The sequence below is a fragment of the Poecile atricapillus genome, chromosome 1 (genome assembly GCF_030490865.1).
Source record: "Poecile atricapillus isolate bPoeAtr1 chromosome 1, bPoeAtr1.hap1, whole genome shotgun sequence".
In the NCBI taxonomy this organism is placed as follows: Eukaryota; Metazoa; Chordata; class Aves; order Passeriformes; family Paridae; genus Poecile; species Poecile atricapillus.
The window spans coordinates 143,897,865-143,905,907 of NC_081249.1; positions in this window are offsets into that span (position 1 = coordinate 143,897,865).

The following is an 8,043-nucleotide window of genomic DNA, read 5'->3' on the forward strand; positions in this document are numbered from 1 at the left end:
TCTTGGCACCCAACGCATGGGGCTTGACAAAGTGGAAAAAACTCTGTACTGATTACTAATTGTATTTTGGTTGTACTTACTCTGTATTGGGACAGAGCAGTCAGTAGCCATGCTGTTTAAATGCATAATGTCTCTCGGGTGGAGGCCTTCATGTGGATCTGGTCCCGAGACTTTTCTGAGGTTTTAATACGTTTCTTCTACCTCTTTTACAGTAGAGGGGCAATGATTAGAATAGCTATTGTGCTGGGCTCAGTGATAATGATTTATCAGAAGTTCATAAAGGTACTGAAGTTTGTGCCAGGTATGTTTGGCTTATGGTTTCTTCATCTGACCCTGCCTCCCAGTCTCACTAGCATGTTTTGGGGGTTTATTGGTAATAGCATCCAGTTTGTCAGAGGAGGAGCAGGGGATGGGGCTTTTCAGCCTTTCCTTTCCTTCTCCTCTGAATCTGTTATGTCCCTTTTTAAGAATATCCAGTTTCCCCTGAGTGTTAAGGATACCACTTTCCTGGTAGTTCAGCTGTTAAGCTTCCTCTATGTGGTCTGCAACTTCTCTAGAGTGAGGGCTGAGATATCCAGAGGAGCCAATGAGACCCCTGCCCCAGAAGTAGACCCAGGTGTGGAAAACCCTGAGTGGTGTAGAGAATGGAAGAGAATGAATAGGACCTTGAAGAAATTTTCTGATCCCCCAGCCTGGGAATTTTCATGTAAACAAATTCAGAACCCAGATGAAGTGCAGAAATATGTGGAAGAGAATTGCTATGATGATTCTAAGGAGAAAAATCTCATTGCAATAAGCTGGGCCCTAGCGTATGCTTATCGCACAGTGCTAGATACTGTAGGGCAGGCAGATAAATCAGCAGCTACCCCAGTCACTCAGGCTGCAGCCAAACCAGACAGTGAGCCTAAGCCAGTGGCCACACCAGACAGTGAGCCTAAGTCAATGTCTGTTGTTCTTACCACGAGAGGCACGAAATTCAAAACCAAAACCGATCGGCCAGTGGACGATAATGGTGATGTGGGGAAAGGACCCTCAAGACCATGAACTGACACAAATTCAGAAGGTGCTGGTGAGCCCTTCTCCCTGAAGAACCTTCGTGGCCTAAGAAAGGATTACACTCGATGACCTGATGAATCTGTAATTAGTTGGTTAGTCCATGTGTGAGACACTGCAGGTGAGGCTACAATTCTGAATGATACTGAAGCGAGGCATTTGGGATCCCTGTTGCATGATCCAGTTATCGACCAAGGAATGATGAAGGAGGCTGACCTTTATAGTCTCTGGAAACAGGTCCCGGCAAGTGTGGCACAAAGATATCTGTGTGCAGACGATCTCTATATACAGCAAACTCATTGAAAGACCATAGAACAAAAGATTCAACGTTTGAGAGAAGTGGCAGTGGTAGAAATTGTCTTTTTGGATGGCCTAGACACAAGGAATCCAGACTTGGTACCATGTACATACGTGATGTGGCAAAAACTTGTACGACTTGGGCCACAAGAATACGCTTCTGCTTTAGCAACGATGAAGTGGGATGACAGGGAGGAGACTGTGCTGGATATGGCGAAGAAGCTCCGAGCATATGCAGATACTGTGCGTGGCCCCACACACACAAAAATTGCAGCTGTGGAAACACGTCTGCAGAAATTCAAAGACAAGATAGAGAAGAACCTCAAGAAACTCAGGGAGGACCTTCTTCCAGTCTCGGCAGTACAGACCAGAAACCCTGGTACTCAACGCAGAAGTTCTGCAGGTAGGGAGAGAAAGCTATGACAGCTGAGCTGTGGCTCTTCCTGCGTGACTGTGGAGAAAACATGAAGAGATGGGATGGGAAATCTACTGCTGCTCTGGCAAAACAGGTGCATAAATTGGAAGAGAGCAAGGCTCAGAGGGGAAGTTCCACCAAAAAGAAAGTTGCTCCAGTAGCTTGTAGCCAAACTGCTGGGTATGATGATGATGACGATGACACCACGTCTGATCCCCTTGAAGGAACCTCCAAGACAGATGCGCAGAGAAAGAAAAATAACCAGGCTTAGAGGGACCCTGCCTCTAGCCAGGTTGAGGCTAGGGAAAATTGTGTCTTTTGGACTGTGTGGATTCATTGGCCTGGCACATCAGAACCACGAAAATATGACACCTTGGTTGACACTGGTGCACAGTGCGCATTAATCCCATCAAGACATGTGGGAGCAGAATCTGTTTCTATTGTGGGTGTGAGTGGAAGAAACACCCCATTGTGATGGGCCCACAGGCTCCATGCATTTTGGACATAAACTTCCTCCAAAGCGGGTATTTCAAGGACCCAAAGGGACTCAAGTTGGCATCTGGGATAGCAGCTGTAGAGACAGAGAGCGTCAAGCAATTGAATACCTTGCCTGGACTATCAGAGAACCCATCTGCGGTAGGACTTCTGAAAGAGGAAGAGCAACAAGTACCAATTGCCACCTCGACGGTGCACCACCAGCTGTATTGGACGAATTGAGATGCTGTGATCCCCATCCACAAGATGATCCGAGAGCTGGAAAGCCAAGAGTTGGTCAGTAAAACCCACTCATCCTTCAAGAGTCCCCATTTGGCCTGTGCCCAAGTCTGACAGAGAATGGAGATTGACTGTGGACTATCGTGCATTGAATGAAGTGACTCCACCGCTGAGCGCTGCCGTGCCGGACATGCTGGAGCTCCAGTACGAGCTGGAGTCCAAGGCAGCGAAGTGGTACGCCACTATTGACATTGCCAATGCATTTTTCTCCATTCCCCTGGCAGCAGAATGCAGGCCTCAGTTTGCCTTCACGTGGAGGGGAGTGCAGTACACCTGGAACCGACTGCCCCAGGGGTGGAAGCACAGCCCCACCATCTGCCATGGACTGATCCAAGCTGCACTGGAAAAGGGTGAGGCTCCAGAACATCTGCAGTACATTGATGACATCATTGTGTGGGGGAATATGGCTGCAGAGGTCTTTGAGAAAGGAGAGAAAATCATCCACGTTCTCCTGAAAGCTGGTTTTGCCATCAAAAAGAGCAAAGTTAAGGGACCTACTCAAGAGATCCAGTTCCTGGGGGTAAAGTGGCAAGATGGACGGCGTCAGATCCCTACTGATGTCATCAATAAGATCACCGCAATATCTCCACCAACCAGCAAGAAGGAAACGCAAGCTTTCTTAAGTGCCATAGATTTTTAGAGAATGCATATTCCTGAATACAACCAGATCATGAGACCTCTCTACCAGATCACCTGCAAAAGGAACACTTTCCAGTGGGGCCCTGAACAGCAACAAGCCTTTGCCCAGATGAAGCAAGAGATCACTCATGCAGTAGCCCTTGGCCCAGTCAGGACAGGACCAGATGTAAAGAACGTGCTCTACTCTGCAGCCGGGAGCCATGGTCTGTCCTGGAGCCTTTGGCAGAAAGTGCCTGGGGAGACTCGAGGCCGACCACTGGGATTCTGGAGCCGAAGCTACAGAGGGTCCGAAGCCAACTACACACCCACAGAGAAGGAAATCTTAGCTGCCTATGAAGGAGTCCAAGCTGCCTCAGAGGTGATTGGCACAGAAGCACAACTCCTCCTGGCACCCCGACTGCCAGTGCTGGGGTAGATGTTCAGAGCAAAGGTTCCCTCCACCCACCATGCCACCGAGGCTACATGGAGCAAGTGGATTGCCCTCATCACACAGCACACCTGTATTAGAAAACTGAACAGCCCTAGGATTCTGAAAGTAATTACAAACTGGCCAGAGGGTGAAAACTTTGGTCTCACTGATGAAGAGGAGCAGGAACAAGTGACACTGGCTGAAGAGGCTCCACCATAAAACCAACTGCCAGCAGAAGAAACATGTTATGCTCTTTTCACTGATAGTTCCTGTCGCATCACAAGGATGAAGCAAAAGCGAAAAGCAGCTGTATAGAGTCCCACATGACAAGCTGCAGAAGCTACTGAAAGAAAAGGTCAACCTGTTGAACTCAAAGCTGCTCAATCAGCCCTGGACATTGCTGAAAGAGAAGTGGCTGAAGCTCTGCCTCTACACTGATTCATGGATGGTAGCCAATGCTCTGTGGGCATGGCTGGAAAGATGGAAAAAGGCCAATTGGCAGCGCTGAAGAAAACCAGTTTAGGCTGCTGATGAGTGGAAAGACATCGCTACCAGAGTAGAGAAACTATCTGTGAAAGTCCATCATCTAGGTGCCCATGTCCCCAAGAGTCGGGCTAATGAAAAGCATCGAAACAATGAACAGGTGAATCAGGCTGCAAAGATAAAAGTGTCAAAGATAAACTTAGATTGGCAACACAAGAGAGAGTCATTCCTAGCTTGATGAGCCCATGATGCTACAGGTCATCAGGGTAGAGATGCCACCTGTAAGTGAGCGCAAGACTGAGGAGTGGATTTAACCATGGACAGTATTTCTCAAGTTATCCATGACTGTGAGACGTGTGCCATGATCAAGCAGGCCAAATGGCTGAAGCCACTATGGCATTTGTCCTAGTTTAGGGCAAATTTGGGAGAAAAACTTTAAATGGGGGTTTCCCCAGGGAAAAAATTCAAATTACTTCTGTCCCTCAACTGGTCTGGAAAAGAAAAAAAAATTTCCTTGGAGAGAACTGGAAAAAACCTGTTTATTTAACAGAAATTGAATAATACTAAGTAATAAAACTTCTCTCTGTTCGATGGAATAGCAAATCTAGGAAGAAAAGTCTTTTTCATGTGGTGTAGCTTGGCTCGCTCAGGTTCTTATCAGTCCTTCCGGTGCTGGAAAGTGTCGAGGCCCAGGCCCCAGTGGGCCACAGGCGTGAGCTCCTGGGGTTTGGCTGGGTGTTTTTTAGTCCAAAGCAGGTTTGCACAGATCCAGGAAAAAAGGGAAAAAAAGGTCTAGGGAACTCCTCTGCCTCAGCTAGCTAAAACTAACTAAAAGCCAGAGAGAAGTTCTGTCTTGCTGTCTGTCCTTTCTGCAGACACCACAGTCCAGGAGCAGGATGTGGGGGAGTGATGTTTTTTTTCAACACAAACTGTGCGCTTCTTCTTCCCCCCACTCTCACTCTCAGAGCCAGTCTTAAAGGTGCAGAACTTAATATATAACATAAACCAGATGACTGGGGATACAAGTATCATAAAGTCACCCCAGGACAGGTATAGTGAGCAGTAGTCCAAATATAGGTATGGGGAGGCCTGGCAAATTGACTGCATCACACTGCCCCAAACCTACCAAGGGAAGCGTTACATGGTCACAATGGTAGAAGCCACCACTGGATGGTTGAAAACTTACCCTATACCTCATGCTACAGCCCGAAACACCATCCTGGGACTTGAAAAGAAGGTCCTTTGGAGGCATGGTACCCCTGAGAAGATTGAGTTAGACAATGAGACTCATTTCAAGAACAGCCTTATAAACCACCTGGGCTAGGGAACATGGCACTGAGTGGGTGTACCATATACCCTACCATGCACCTGCTGCTGGGAAAGTAGAGAAGTACAATGAACTGTTAAAAACCACCTTGAAAGCATTGGGTAGGAGATCTTTCAAAAATTAGGAACATCATCTAACAAAGGCCACCTGGATAGTTAACACCCAAGGTTCCACCAACCAAGCAGGCCCTGCCCAATCTGAGCCCCTGCATACAGTAGACTGAGACAAAGTCCCAGTGGTGCATGTCAGAAGTTTGTTAAGAAAAACAGTTTAGATCAATTCTGCTTCAAGTGCAGACAAACCCATTCGTGGGGTTGTCTTTGCTCAGAGACCGGGTTGCACATAGTGGATAATGAAGAAAGATAGAACAACACGATGTGTACCTCAGAGAGATCTGACTGTTAGGTGAGAACCATGAGTAAATATCACTGCTCAATATCAATGCCCTTGTCTGTATATAATGTATGTGTTGTAGAGTTAAAATATATATTAGTTTTGGTAATAGGTTGATGATATGGGGATAAGGGGTGGAATGTCCTGGGGTGACTTGATGATACTGGTATCCCCAGTCACCTGGTTTATGTTACATATTAAGTTCTGCACTTTTAAGACTGGCTCTGAGATCGAAGAGGGGAAAAAGAAGCGTGAAGTTTGTGCTGAAAAAAACCATCACTCCCCCACATCCTGCTCCTGGACTGTGGTGTCTGCAGCACAGATGGACAGCAGGACAGAGCTCTCCTTTGCTGTCAGTTAGTTTTAGCTAGCTGAAGCAGAGAAGTTCCCTAGACCTTTTTATATTTCTTTTTTTTTTTCCCCTTAGATCTGTTCAAACCTGCTCTAGACTGAAAAACCCAGACAAACTCCGGAAGCTCACGCCTGTGGCCCACCAGGGCCTGGGCCACGGTACTTTCCGGCCCCGGAGGAACTGATAAGAACCCGAGTGAGCCAAGCTACACTACATGAAAAAGACTTTTTCCTGGATTTGCCATTTCATCAAACAATGAAAGGTTCTATTGTTATTATTCAACTTCTGTTAAATAAACAGTTTATTTTCCCACTTCTCTCCAAAGAAATCTTCTTTCCTGAACCAGTTGAGAAGAGGAGCTGCTTATATTTGCTCTCTGAGGAGACCGCATTTGGAAGTTCTCTCCCAAATTTGCCCTAAACCAAGATAATCCCAAACATATATATCTAGTTTCAAGTGGTAATTAAATCAGACATGAGTTCTTCAAGAGACTAGCCTAGACAACCAGAGTCCCTTGCCCCATTAGATCTAGGAACATTTTCCCCAAACTAAAACTTTCAGTAATTCTGCTAAGAAGCTCTCATAAATCTGTGATGTGAACCAGGAGGGTACAAATATTGTTCTGGGCATGGATCTTCATGATACTACATCTGTATTGGGGTACTTTATATCTCTTTAAAAAGCCTCTTAAGTCCGTAACAAGCTGGATTTTCCAAATTTGCAGAAGCTGTGGGGCATTTTAACACAAGGCAACACGATAGAAAACATGGGCACTTTTTCCCTTTTTCCCACTTCCCTACCACAGGTAGAAACAGAAGTAAGTTTAAAAAAAGCTCCACTGGAGAGTTGTTTTAAAAGACTGATATAGAAAGATTCTCTTCAGTTTGCACCATGTTATTCTGTAAAAATATCAGCATTTGCTTATTTTCTTCACATCGGCAACATGATCTTATTCCTTTCCTGTACCACAAACATGTTGCCCCATTCTTTTAACAGAAATATGAGAGTAAGGACCGCCTCCCCCCCTTATCTCTCTAATAACAAAGTCACTCTTGCCGAAATGTTGGAAGCTTCTGCTTTGCCTTCCCAATAATGTGCACTCTCCATCAAGGTTAGTTTGTTCTATCAGTAGTACTCCTTTGTAATTAAGGCTCCTGGGTAGGGATGTGTTTCTGTTATACAAGCAAACAGGAAAAATTATATTCTGATTCTTCTCTAGGTACTGCACTCCTAAAAACAGTAATAACTGAAAACTATTGCCTGTATGTCATACTTCTGTCACAGTTGCTTTTGTTGGTAGTTTAACTTCTAAAGATAATGTATAATTGATGTGATTTTATTTGATAAAGTGTTGTTCTGCCTCAGGGTGCAGTACAAAGATCATCTCCCAATTATTAAATTTTATAAACTTATATTGTAATTCAATAATATAGCCAATAATCATTCAATAAAGGATTCATAAGTAACTGACAACAAAGAAACATACTGGGAGGCAACTTCCAGTGAACTTCAGTTGGTTTTCTTCCATTTTGTTTAAATGTACAGTAGGTAACAGTGCTATACCTGCAGAAAATACAAAATCAGCAAATTTATCAAGGAAGTCACTTGCACTTTTGCGTTTTTTAATTGCAACCATACCGCTTTTAGGCTTTACAGAAATTGAAGAAATCAGGCTCATGCTGTAGACTTGGTTAGAGTGATATATGTCTATAGGTATGTGTATATGTGTATATGTATATAGATATATGTGATACATCTTTTTAGGCAGTCACTGTGGTCTAGTGATGTGGTCTGATTTTCTTCTTCCAAAATAACCATCTAGCTCTTTTGCAAATTGCAGTCTCACTTTTGATGTACAAATGAGGGTGTGAAATGAACTAAAAGACAAGCCCAGGCAAAGC